Consider the following 13,111-nt stretch of genomic DNA (forward strand, 5'->3'; position numbering starts at 1 on the left):
TATGCTTTCAACCTCTAGTAATGTGAGAAAATACATTTGTATCCTCTAAGCATCCCTATGCATGCCAATTGGTTACAGTATCCCTAACAAACAAATCCTGTTGCTTACATACATAACAAGGCAATGGAACTACATGTGGACCCATTTCACCTACAGAGGACAAAAATCGTATGTTTGGTGGAGATAGTGCATCTTTTCTAAGTTGTGAAGTTCCTCCAAATGTCTTCATACACAGAATGGGCTGGGCAGGCCAGTTGGGCAGCTGCCCAGAGCACCAGACTATTAGAAGATCCAAAATATCACTGGAATAAATAGAAACATCCTGGCCAGTTGACGCAAGTCTCCACAAGCTTCTACCAAAGTAAACAGCAGCCTTTTATGGTAATTTAAGAAACACTCTTGCCAGGCACAGACCCTCTCTTTGGGTATTTTTGTACTCCACCCATACAGCTACCTGCCATCAACTCCCACTCTAAAGCCAAATAAAGGATGGCATCACTATCTGGCACAACTGGGTATTTGCTTTATCATGCAATTTGTAACTCCTTCAATATGTTCCCCCCACAAATTGTCTGACTTGAAGAAATCCCTAAGAAAGCTGATGCAAGGAACTACAAAGAGGGTAAGATATTTTACCATTTTACACCATTAGTTTTCTCTACCCAGGGGCAGTAAATCACCAAGTAAATCTGTCCTGTGGATAAGAGGTTTAATTAATGTTTGACAGAATCTGTTGCCTGACCCACAGTCTCCTTTCTGCCCCTTTCCCTGTGCTAAGAACAGCTGAAATTTCACTTGGCATAAGGTCCCTGAACATAAAGACTACATCTCCCACAGCTAGGAGTGCTGGTGCAGAGAAGCCCAAGCCAGTGAGATATAATCTGAAGTATCCTGTGACAGTTCTGAAAGCCTTCCTTCCAAAATAGTTCTGTGTCTTCCTTTCCACTAGTCACAACATGGGCATGCTGGTCTCTAGTCCACCTGGTGGTCTAAGATGTCAGAGTCATGGGATGCAAGGAGCCTGCAACCTACAGACTTAACAAAACAGAATTTCCATGCCAGCCATAGACCACCCACCACAGATGAGAGAGAAGTCACCTCTACCTTGATTTGGGTCTAGGTGACACTTGCACCAAATGCTGTTATGCTAGGAATCTGGGTTTTCCCGGTATGAAGACAAACCAAGTTATTGTCCCCTGTGAAGTGCTACTGTCTTGGCTTGGCCTTGGTCCAAGCAAGTCTGGATCTACTCTGGTATCCACAAAGCCACCACTGAATGACAGGTGGTATGACAGTAACCAGGTAAACAGGGGACCAGGCATCAGGAAGAATAAGCCCCGCAAGTCCTGCAGGAAAGAAAAAGAAGCTGAGAGGTGCTGTTGATGAGTTTGAAAGGTGGTTGCAAATTTTTTGACATGTATTCTCTCAAGAGATGGATGTGGTGCCCTTCAGTAAGTGGTTTCCTCTAAATAGAATATGGTGGGAATGACGCCATTTCCAAAGCTAGGTTAGAAGAGGTATCTGTCTTTTGACATCATCACTCCTGAAATCCTGCAGCCATAATGTGGGGAAGCCAATTGGCCTTCTGATCACCAGCTCTAAGTAATGTATTAACCAACAACCAGCAGACATGTCAGTGAACAGACTTCCAAATAACCCAGCCCCCCACCCCAATCTGACAGAGATCCGAACAGGAGAGAGTCATTCCTGATACAGCTTGCCTAAAGAATATATCCAATGAGCATGTCCCTAAAGTTTGGAGTAGTTTACTATGGAGCAGCAGGTGGTCAGAGGATCTGCCTGCTCTGTCACATCATACATGATAGCATAGATAGGTCATCAGCCACCACAGAGGTCTCTGGAAAGTTCCAACGTCATTTTATGGGTTCTTAAAAGAAGGCAGGAGTCCTGAAAGAACTGAGCTGGAGAACTAACGAGGGTATCGAACAGTGGTGTTAAGAGCGCAGAAGGGCCTGGCAAATACAGAAGTGGATGCTCACAGTCAGCTATTGGATGGATCACAGGGCCCCCCCAATGGAGGAGCTAGAGAAAGTACCCAAGGAGCTGAAGGGGTCTGCAACCCTATAGGTGGAACAACAATATGAACTAACCAGTATACCCAGAGCTCATGTCTCTAGCTGCGTATGTAGCAGAAGATGGCCTAGTCAGCCATCATTAGGAAGAGAGTCCCCTTGGTATTGCAAACTTTATATGCCCCAGTACAGGGGAATGCCAGGGCCAAGAAGTGGGAGTGGGTGGGTAGGGGAGTGGGGGTGGGAGGGTATGGGGGACTTTGGGGATAGCATTTGAAATATAAATGAAGAAAAATATCTAATAAAAAATAAATGATATAAAAAAAGAGCGCAGAAGGGATTAGAGAGATAGTCAGAGCTTATGGATGGGCTGCTCTTCCAGAGGACCTGAGCTCAATTCTCAGCACCCACATTAGGTGGCTCATTACTGCCTATAACTCCAGCTCAAGAGGATCTTAAGCCTTTGAGCACCCACACTCCTGTGCGTGCACACATGCGCACACACACACACACACACACAACACGCAAATAGTTTAAGAGAAAGAAAGAATGCCCTAAGTAGGAAAGGTCAAGGTCGAGGGAACCAGCTGCCACAATGACCTTGTCCAGAAGCTGTTATTAGATACCATGAGCACATAGGTTCACTTGTGCAACAATGGCCGTCAGACTCTGATAATTCCAGACCGAGGAACCATCGGGACAGTGCTCACTCCTCATCTTACACATAAAAAGTCACCTTTACACATAAAGGTCTAGCAGAGAGGGCCTTACTTCATTGCCATAAAACCTGGTAGCATTACCAAGGTGGGCCCTTACATTTCCAGGAGGGCTCTCAAAATTAAATCTGAGGCCAGGGAAGAGGCATGGTGGCAGTGGCACGTCCCTTTAGATTCCAGCACTCTGGCAGCAGAGGCAGGTGGATCTCTGCGAGTTTCAGGCCAGTCTCTCTCTCTCTCTCTCTCTCTCTCTCTCTCTCTCTCTCACACACACACACACACACACACACACACACACACACACAAATGGTTCTATGAATAAGAATGCTTACTGAAAAGTATGAGGATCTGAGTTTAAATGTCAACACCCACATTTTAAAACAATGGGTAAAACTGAATGTGTGCTGGTAGCCCCCAGGAGAATTGCTGGATCTTTCTGGCCACCATCCTAGCTTCAGGTTCAGTGAGAGATCCTGTTCCAAAGGACTAAGGCAGAAAGTGACAGAACAGAACACCTGGCACCCTCCTCTAGTCTCCACACAAATACACGAAGACACATGCACCTGTACATATGCATACACACAAAATAAATAAGAAACTTAAATACAAAAATCAGGTGACATAGGGAGCGCTCAGACCATGGCCAACTCATTTTCAGTAGCACTGGGAACAGCTGTCATCTAGGGCACTCTAGCAACACAGGAGGAAAGCCCTATCCTTGCCCTGCCTTACAGCCCTGGGGTCAGGCACATGCTCCTACTCAGGCACCCCCACCCCCAAGTGCACAGGAGCTAAACAATCCTTTAAAGAGCTGTACAGAGGGGATGGGACAGCTGGCGACATGGGGAAGGCTAATTTCCTCTGTGCCCTGGCCTTCTCTTTCATCTCAGCACACCCAGCCACTTCCATTCTCATAGTCTTGCTATCCTGCTAGTTACCTGCTGCTATGCAGCTGCCAACATCCACAAAAATATATATAATACTCAAAAGCAGCAACATTGGAAAGAGAAAAAGGAGAGACCGAGGAAGGAAGGGAGGAAAAAGGAAGATGTGAAGATGATTTATATATATTTCAGGGCTCAAAACCTGTCACTTCCCTCTATCCTGTCTCATCATGCCTTCTGGCCATTTTCTGTATACACACACACAAATACACACATAAATAACACACATACACACACACATACACACACACATACACACACACACACACACACATACTTAAGAGGGTCATACAGAATGCTTTAGCTGCTATGCAGCCATCTGCCCTATTTGAGCAGGAGCCCAGCAGAGCTAGCTGCAGCCAGCAGACATTCTGGCAAGACTCCAAGACTTCTGAGTTAGGACCTCAGCCTGCCATGAGTTACTTAGCAAGCCTTTAACTCTACCAGCCTTCATTTCACAGCTGTAGGCTATGCTGGGTACACAGGCACTACACTGAGCAAGGTAGGTGAGGTGCGGACTTTCTTCTTCTGGGCAAAAATAACAAATTGGCAAATACCAGATGGTAGCAAGAGCCATGGTTAAGAACCAAAACAGGCTGCTGGGGCTGGCCCCACCACCAGGAAGCTTGCTTGAGTGACCTGTAGGCTGAGATTTGTAGGACATTAAAAAGTCTGAAATGCCATTTGAATGGAAGAACATTCCGGGCAGAAGGTACAGCTGATACGAAAGGCCTGAGGCAGGTTAATGAGGTGGCGTTTCAACTGGGCTCAGAAAGAAGAGGTAAGCTTGTCAAAAATGTGTTCTCTTCTTGATTATACATTAGTACAAAAGAAACCACAGACAGAACTAAGACCTCCCTTAGCAAAGTGGGCAGATACATCACCAATGGCAGAGCAAGTGGACGTGTATGTGTCCCTGCTGCATGCACAGAGGACATGCATCCTTGGAGTGGTACTTTTGCCCAACATCCAGAAACAGAATCAGTTAGTCATGAACACCAGAAAAAGCCAAACAATGGGGCAATCTGAAAAACAAGCAGCTGGTGCTCCAAAAGTCCTCCTGTCACGGAAAGAAGACACACAGAGAAATGTGACAGCTTAAAGAAGCGAAGACCATGACTGTATCCAACATGTGACTCTGGATTGGATCCTGGGCCAGAAACTTGTCTTCCTTTATTTTTGTCTTCTAAAGGACCCTCCTGGGGCACTTGAGAAGATTTTAACAAGATGTGTGGATCAGGTAATAGTGTTAGATTAGTGTCAATTTCCCAATTTTGATGAACTGTACTGTGGTTTTGGGTTATCTGTGTAATGTTAGGAATGGAAGCAGGTCCTGGTCTCCACTACTGGGCTATATCTCCATCCTCTATACTGCCTTTCTTTTTCTGAGTCAAGGTCTCAAATTTAAGGGCTAGCTTCTTAGTTCCAACTCACCAATGCTATGATTATGGGTGTACCCTACCATATTTAATACTATGTATGTAGTGTTGTGGATCAAACCAGGATTTTATGCATTCTCCTAACTAAGCCATATCCTCAATCCCAAATTTTATATTATTGTATTATGATTAGTGTGCATGTGTGTATGAGGTAAGAAGGGGAGACTTTTACCAGAGCACATGTATGGAAGTCAGAGGACAACTGTGTGGAGTCGGTTCTGTCCCTTCCACCTTTATGTGGGTTCTGGGGGTGAAACTCGGGCAAGTGCCTTCACTTCTACCTTCTCACCAGCCCAACTGCTTTTGTAAGAGAAAAGTCCTGAGGCTGCGGTGCAGTAGGGCACACCTTTAATCCCAGCACTTGAGATGTAGAGGTAGGCAGATCTCTATGAGTTGGTGGCCAGCCTGGTCTACAGAGTGAGTTCCAGGACAGCCAAGGCTACACAGAGGAACCCTGTCTTGAAAAACAATCAAACAAACAAACAAACAAAACAGGGAGGGGTGTTGTTTTTAGATAGTACACACTGAAACATTTTGAAACAAATGTGCATCTTATCAGCTGACTTAATGTCAAAGGTTTCAGGGAAATTCTGTCGCGGAAGGAGGTGGGAAGGGAGACAGAGATAGATCGCCTGCAAATTGCTCAAAATGCCTGACACCCGAAGACTCTGAATCCAGGGGGCACAGAAACTCTTGGCACTTATTTTTGCAGCTTTTCTAGTCTGAAACTACTTCAAAATCAGAACTTCATAAAATATAATAAAAAATTGTTTTAAACTTCATACAATAAAATAAAAATAAATGTTGTCTTCTCTGGCCCTTGGGTGGGACATGAATATTGGATGAAGGGACAGCGTGAGAAACAGATATGCCTGCAAGGGGCCTACAAAAGCCCTGGCTTCCAGATGGCAGAGAAATTAGGACTCAAAAAATCTTCCTAGCTCAGGGCTGGGGAGCCAGCTCAGTCGGTAGAATGCTTGCCTCACATACACAAAGCCCTAGGCTCCGTCCCAGCATCGCGGAAGGCCCAGTGGTGGAACACACCTGTAATCCCAGCACTGTGTGGCTGTGGAGGCGGGAAGGTCAGAAGTGCAACCTTAGCTACACAGGGAATTGGAGCCTTGCCTGGAATACATAAGATTCTGTTTGGGGCGCCCTCGAGCAGGGAGGGGAATGTCTGTCTTAAGGAATCCACTGGGTCCCCCAGACTGAGAACAAGAAACCCATCCAATGCTGATCAAATGGCTCCTTTAACGGTCCTGTCAAAAAGCAATCAAAGGATGGATCCCAGGGAGGCTAACTCAGCAGTGTGCCAGGCTATTGCCCTGCTGCCTCCAGTTTGCATTTCCCAGTGTCGCCCACCACCCATCATCCCCTAGGCCAGCCTCAGTCTCTGAGGAAATAAGGCACTCCAGGCCTCAACAGACCCTTGCCAAGACCTTTTTGACCCTAGCAGGAGCAGCCAGGCTCGGGTGGGAAAGAATAAGGAGCTGGCTTTCTGCAGGGGACACCCCTTCTCAGCCTGGTGCAGGGGACGCGTGGCACAGCCTACAAGGCTGTCTAAACAAGCAGGGGCTGAGCCGCACACCAGGCGCCACACTCATTAAACAGGAGGCCAGCCGCAGGGCTAATCTGACAGGCCGCCTCCAGACACCCGGGGGCGGGGTGGGGGTGGGGGGGACGATGTCGGAGGGGGTGTGCACTGCAGGTGGACAGGGCGCATGTCTCAGAGAGGCCGGGTGGTCCGAGAGTCCCTGAGCAATGTGTGGCCTCCCTCTCTGGTCTTCCTCACACATCCTCACACAGAAATCAACAGCGCTGTGGGGAAGGACTTGGGGACATTTACACATCTCATTTACACACTACCTTGGGGAAGGGGACTCTGAATCGTCATTCTTGGCTCAGTGGTTCCCCATTGGATGCCTGCAGCCTGCTCTGCTGGATTAGAGGCAGCAGAAAAAGGAGGCCAGAATGCAACCCCGCTGATAGATGGCTACCAGCAGGTCCCTAGGAGGATCTAGGCCTTGATTCTTTCCAATTCTTTCTTGGAGCTGCCGCCGAGGCGCAGTGAATAAGACGCGCCAGAATTCAGAACAGCAAGGGCCCAAGGTCTGGGTAGGGATGTCAGCCTGTGTGTCAGGCCCAGCCTGGCGCCTGGCCAGCTGGGAGGCTGGGGAGGCAGGAGGTTTGCAGGCTCATAAAAAGAAATGGCTTGTTCTTTTGCCAGATGAGAGCGAGCCAGGTTGGGCGGGGAGAGAAGAAAGGCGCTGCTAGTGCCGGGACATTTCTGCCTAAGATAGTGTTCTCCTTGCAGGTAGGGAGGCAGGAGGTGATCTGGGTGTGCCTCACTTGCAAGTGACCCAGCTGAGGCCTGAGAGATGGAATACCTTGGCCTGAAGCACAGCTCCCTCCCCCGCCCTGCACTCCCACTTCCTCTATGGTAGTTAGGCAAGCCTTGGCTGTTCCCTGACTTTCAAATTTCTTCTGGACTTGAAATGACCCAAACTTGAGAAGTGGTTTTAATTTTTTATTATATTGACTTTGTGTGTATATGTGTGCCATGCATGTGGAGGGAGGGCAGCTTTCTGCAATCAATTCTCTTCTTCTACCCAGGGATCGAACTCAGGTCATCAGGCTTGGTAGCAGGGGCCATTGCCAGATGAGCCTTTTCCCTGGCCCTCAAACAGAACTCCTTAAACCAGCTTCAGATGCAGGGCTAGTCGTGTGGGGCGTGGGGGGTATTTAATTTCAATCTATCCCAGGCAGATACAATAAAAAAATGACTTGCTAGGAATAGGAAATGAAAAGAAACAATGTATGAAATACAAGCCCAGATCTTTATTATTAAATTTAGCAGCCATCTGAATCCTCTGTCAACATGCTATGAAAGTTTCCAAACACTTGTTCCTAATTTCTGGACTTAGCTCACTGAGGACAGGTGCCAGGCAGACCGTGGACTGGCACTAGCACCCAGAGTACACTTTGAGTAGCTGTGGCAAAAAGCCAAGGTCAAGGCATGTAGCTTCTGAATGTAGCTCTACCAGAGGCCTAGCATGCCCTGGCTCTGAGTTCCATGCCAGCACAAGAAAAAAGGTTGGGTTCTGCTACGGGTGCTAGGCCTCATGTTGAGGTGAACCCCAATCACAAGATTATTTTGTTGCTACCTCATAACTGTAACTTTGCTTCTGTTATGGGTCATAATGTAAATATCTGATATGCAGAAATCTGACATGTGACCCCTGTAGAGATCTTGACCCACAGGTTGGGAAACACTGGTTTAAACTGTCCTTGAGACAAATGTCCACACTTTCTCAAATGTCTACCCTACTGGCCCTCTCTTCTGTAAAAACAGTACTGGAATGTGTCAGGGCGGCTGACAGAACCTATGCCAGGGTTTCCCAGAGGAACTTGTTAAAGTGCATCCCTGTGTGATAGGCAGAAAGATAGGGAGGAAGGTTAGAGCTACATACAAAGTTTGAGACCAGTCTTAGATACACACCTAAACTCTGTCTCAAAAGCAAACAAAACCAATGCAGATGTTGCAGGTGCTGTCTCTGCTCGTAGGATGGATGAGGCAGGGCATATCAAACAGAGCCACATGCCTATGTGCAGGCTGCTGCTCAACTTCTCACACTCTGAACGATGAGAGCGTATGTGTTTTCTAGAGGAAAAGAATTAAGTCTTCAAACACTGGCCCCATCCTCCATCACCAACAGGACTCCTGGAAGTTTCCAGCTCTCTGAAGTAGAGTGAGTGTCTTGGTCGCCCCTAGAATAATATTAATACTCATTAATGAGTAGCTGGTGTTCTCTGAGTACAGTGGGACCTTTGAAGAGGCTGTGATGCCCCCTAACTGAACCCTGATCTGCACCCACCAGCTGGCACCATGGCTACCTTTCACAATCTCTACTGTAGGGGCATCCAGGGAACTACCTAGCACCATTGCTAACCCCAAGGGCAGTTCCGTTCAGTACACCATGCCACTCAGTAGGATTTCTTTCCACAGTGAAGCCCAGCAGATGATTTGGGGATACTTCTTCCAAACTATGATATTCACTCCCCAGATCTCCCAATGAAAATCTCAAAGGCTAATTAATATACTGCCACCCAAGGTAAGGCACAGCTCACTTCTGGTACCCACTTCCCTCCCAGGTCCCAGAGTAGGAGATTAAAACCACCTCCCTGAGCTCCTGCATCCTTATCTTAAACAGTTCTAGCAAGACAGTGAATCGGGCCCTCTTCCCATTCCTCCTGTTCCTCTGGACCCTCTAAGTAAGAACTTTAAAAATGGACAAAGCTGCAGACAACTGATGGTTATAACTCTATTTTCTCCCAGTAGATTCCAATGCAGGCTAATCGGACACAATGGAGCATCCAGGGGTGATTTCCTGGTGAGCACTGACCGGCATCTCCTCCCTGGTACTCTGAACTTCACTGGAAATCCACAGGAAAAGAATGCCCAGGGGCCAGTGAAATGGATGTATTATAAAAAACAAAACAAAACACTTGCCAAGCAAGCATGATGATGTGACAGAACTAAGGGTGGAAGGATAGAACCTACTCTCCCAAATTTGTCCTCTGCTCTCCAGCTGTGCAGTGACATACATCATACACACACACGCACACACATACACACACACGCGCGCACACACACATAATTGTAATAAATAAGTATAAACTATAAATAAAATAATGCCTTAACCAGCCCTGCTGCATGTGACATGGTGAGTCCCTCTAGCATCTAGGGTGATGTTTCTCAACTGGGGATCGCAACCCCTATGGGGCTCACCTATTGGATATCCTGCATCTCAAATATTTACCTTACAATTCATAACAAGGGCAAAATTACAGTTATGAAGTAGCATTGAAAATAATTGTATGGTTGGGGTCACCACAACATGAGGAACTGTAGTAAAGGGTCACAGCCCTAGGAAGGTTGAGAACCACTGATCTAGGGTCTATTGAAAGGGCTGTCCCCTTGGCAACTTAGAAACAGAGCATGCTTCCTAGGGAGGCCAAGGGCTGAGCTTTCCCAGAATTCTGTTAGTCTTCAGATGATTAGTGAACACCTACTGGGTGTCAGGTACCAGGAGGGGACCAAAAGGACAGGAAAGCTGCACCGTCAGGGTCCTTCATTCAAAGAGAACGCAAGTTTAAGGTGGTGACATTGCCACTGCCCTGTAACAGCTTCTCTGTTCCACCCAGGTCTTCAAGGTAAAACATGAGCCATCCCTGAGTTCTCAGCTCCTTGGTGGTCTTCCTCGGCTACTGGAGAGCCTCCTAGCAAGGGCTATGCCCTCAGCTGCAGCCCCTCCTCCCACTCCCACTGATCAATGGCCTCATGAGTGTTGCCAAGGAAACTCACACATTTTGGACTTTACCAGGTCTAGGCTCCTAGTTACCACATAGCCTGGTGCTGGGAGAGACATACCAAATTAAAGAGCTTAGAGCTGTTGACCTTCGTTGACCGACATCCCCAAGCTAAAGTAAACCCTGGCCTCGGTATTCCACAGTAAGGAGGGGAGAAGCCCAATTATTCAAGCTGGTTATGGGTCATTCTCTCTGTCTGAATTTTGGTCCTTGCCTTTAGGGGTCTTCCCAAGTTCTGGTACTCAAATGGCTTTCCATCTACCATAAAAAAATCATCAGATTTAATATTCTGTCTATGTGGACTACAAACTCAGGGTACAACCAAACTCCTCCATTGACTTCTTTGCCTCCTGTCCACCATGCTTTCTTCAAGGGACCCCAGGGTGGCTCAGGAGGAAGCCCTCAGAGCTGACTTGGGGCTCCAGAGGGAACAGAGGCCATTTTTCTGAATAGTTTCTCCCCCAAGTTGGCTGGAGACAGTTGACAGCCAGTTGGGGCTTAGGGAACAGAGGTGACCATGTCTGCCTGGAAGCAGCTGAGAACCGCCACTGTGAGGAAACCCAGGCAGCTGGACTGGTCTCCGGCAGGCAGCAACAACACTTACCTTCCCCTTCCTGGGTTCCTGGGTTTGGGCCAGAGTATCCACTGCGGCTGGGACAGAGTGTGGTCCCAGACAGACCCCCGGCAAACAGCCCCTCAGCCTTCCAATCAGCTTCCTTGTGCTTGTTTTCACAGCTGTTCCTCCAGCCAGGCTGTTCCAGTGAGCAAAGGAATCTGTTTGTCTGAGAAAAAGAATGTGGCAGAAAGGCAGGAGGCGCCTGGAGCAGCCAAGGCAGCCTTGGCGGCTTCAGAGTTCCTCATAGGCCCGCCCTGCTCCAGCCATACTCGGGATGCCGATGTCACAAGCTCAGAAACACCCTCCTCACGGTCACCTCACTCATCTGGAGCTCTCCTCTGTGTACCAGGAATTTGGACAGTGTCCTGAGAACAGGTGCCAGGCATACAGGACAGAAGCCCCCCATGCCCCAGCATCAGTCTGAGGTACTTTGTTTACTGTTTTTTTTTTTCATTTACAGACACACACACACACACACACATACCCACATTGGTGGGGTGGAGGTCCCCTAAGAAAGAAGTCAGTCAGCTGTGTATGTGAGGACAGAACTAACAGGGTGGGAAGAGGGCTAGAAAGCAGTAGTACAAGTCACCCACTAGTCTTACCTTTGGCCCAGCCTCATGACTAGGTACAGGACAGGTGACTGAGCTAGGCGCAGGTAAGATGAAGTCCATTCGGCAAATGGAAGGTCCAGCCACAGCCCCCCAGGCCTGTCAACCATGTCCTAGAGCACTGTGACCACCCCCAGGGTAGAGATGGACCAGGTTATCCTCATTTGTGGGGTTTGGGCCATAGGGAACACACAGGATCCTAAAAGAAGGGCCCCCATCTCTCCAGGAACTGTTTTTCTCACTTAGCTCAGGCCAACATCAAACTTACCTAGCAGATTAAGTCTGAACTTCTGGTCCTCCTGACTCTACTTTTTGAGAGTTGCGATTACAGGCATCTGCCACTATACCCGATTTGTGTGATGCTGGGGCTAGAAGTTGGGCCTTGTGTGTTAAGCAGTCTCTGCATCTCTAGTCCCTCCAGGCACACATGTTATCCCAATCCTGCCCCTATTTACCCTGCCACTAATCCTCTGGAGTGACTAAGTGTGGGCTGGGGCCAGGCTGTCAGGGAGCCACAACTTCTGGAACAACTTTCTGGATTTTATCAGGCTCTGATCCTTAACTAGTCAGATTTTGTTTGGAAACTGCTGTTGTGGTCTGGCTTGAGTTGAGCCTCTCAAGTGTGCAGTATAAGTAAAACACAACACCATTAGTATTAATAAAAAATCCTCTCTCCAATTATTCCTAATTATTAATAATCTGGATGTCACTGAGCTATCACACACACACACACACACATTGTCATGCCCTTAGTCACCTTCTTCACATACCTTGCCTCTAAATGGCTCTAGGCCAAATGACTTAGCCAAGTTTGTACAGCAAGAGTGACCAGGAGAAGATGTCTTAGACTGGACTTTCCCAAAAGAGATCCCAGAAAGGATTAATAATAATAATAATAATAATAATTCAAGAGTAGGGCAGTGATTTATCTTGTCAATTTGACAGGATATAGGCTCATCTAAAAGAAAAGCATTCAGCCATACCTGTAAGGAATTATCTAGGTTAGTTAAGCCTCTGGGCATTCTGGGAGTGGGGTATCTTGGTCAGGTTAATTAAGGCAGGAAGACTTACCACTGTGGGTGACATCATTCTGTTGATTGGCCTGGATAAAAAGGGGGAAAGTAAGCTGAGTACCAGCAAGCATCCTTCACATTCTGCTTCCCAATTGTGGATGCAAGGTGACCAGCAGCCCCAACCCCCTGCTGCCTTGATTTTCACAGCCTGATGGACTCTTCCTGTGAACTGTGAGTCAGAATAAACCCTTCCCCACTTACAGTGCTTTTGTCAGACTATTATCACAGTAACAGGGAACTAAGACAGGTAGTGAGTAGAGACAAAAAGCAGCAGGAAGATGAGCATTGCCAGGCAAATCACCAGAGTGA

Source organism: Mus caroli, chromosome X (genome assembly GCF_900094665.2).
Source record: "Mus caroli chromosome X, CAROLI_EIJ_v1.1, whole genome shotgun sequence".
NCBI classification, from domain to species: domain Eukaryota; kingdom Metazoa; phylum Chordata; class Mammalia; order Rodentia; family Muridae; genus Mus; species Mus caroli.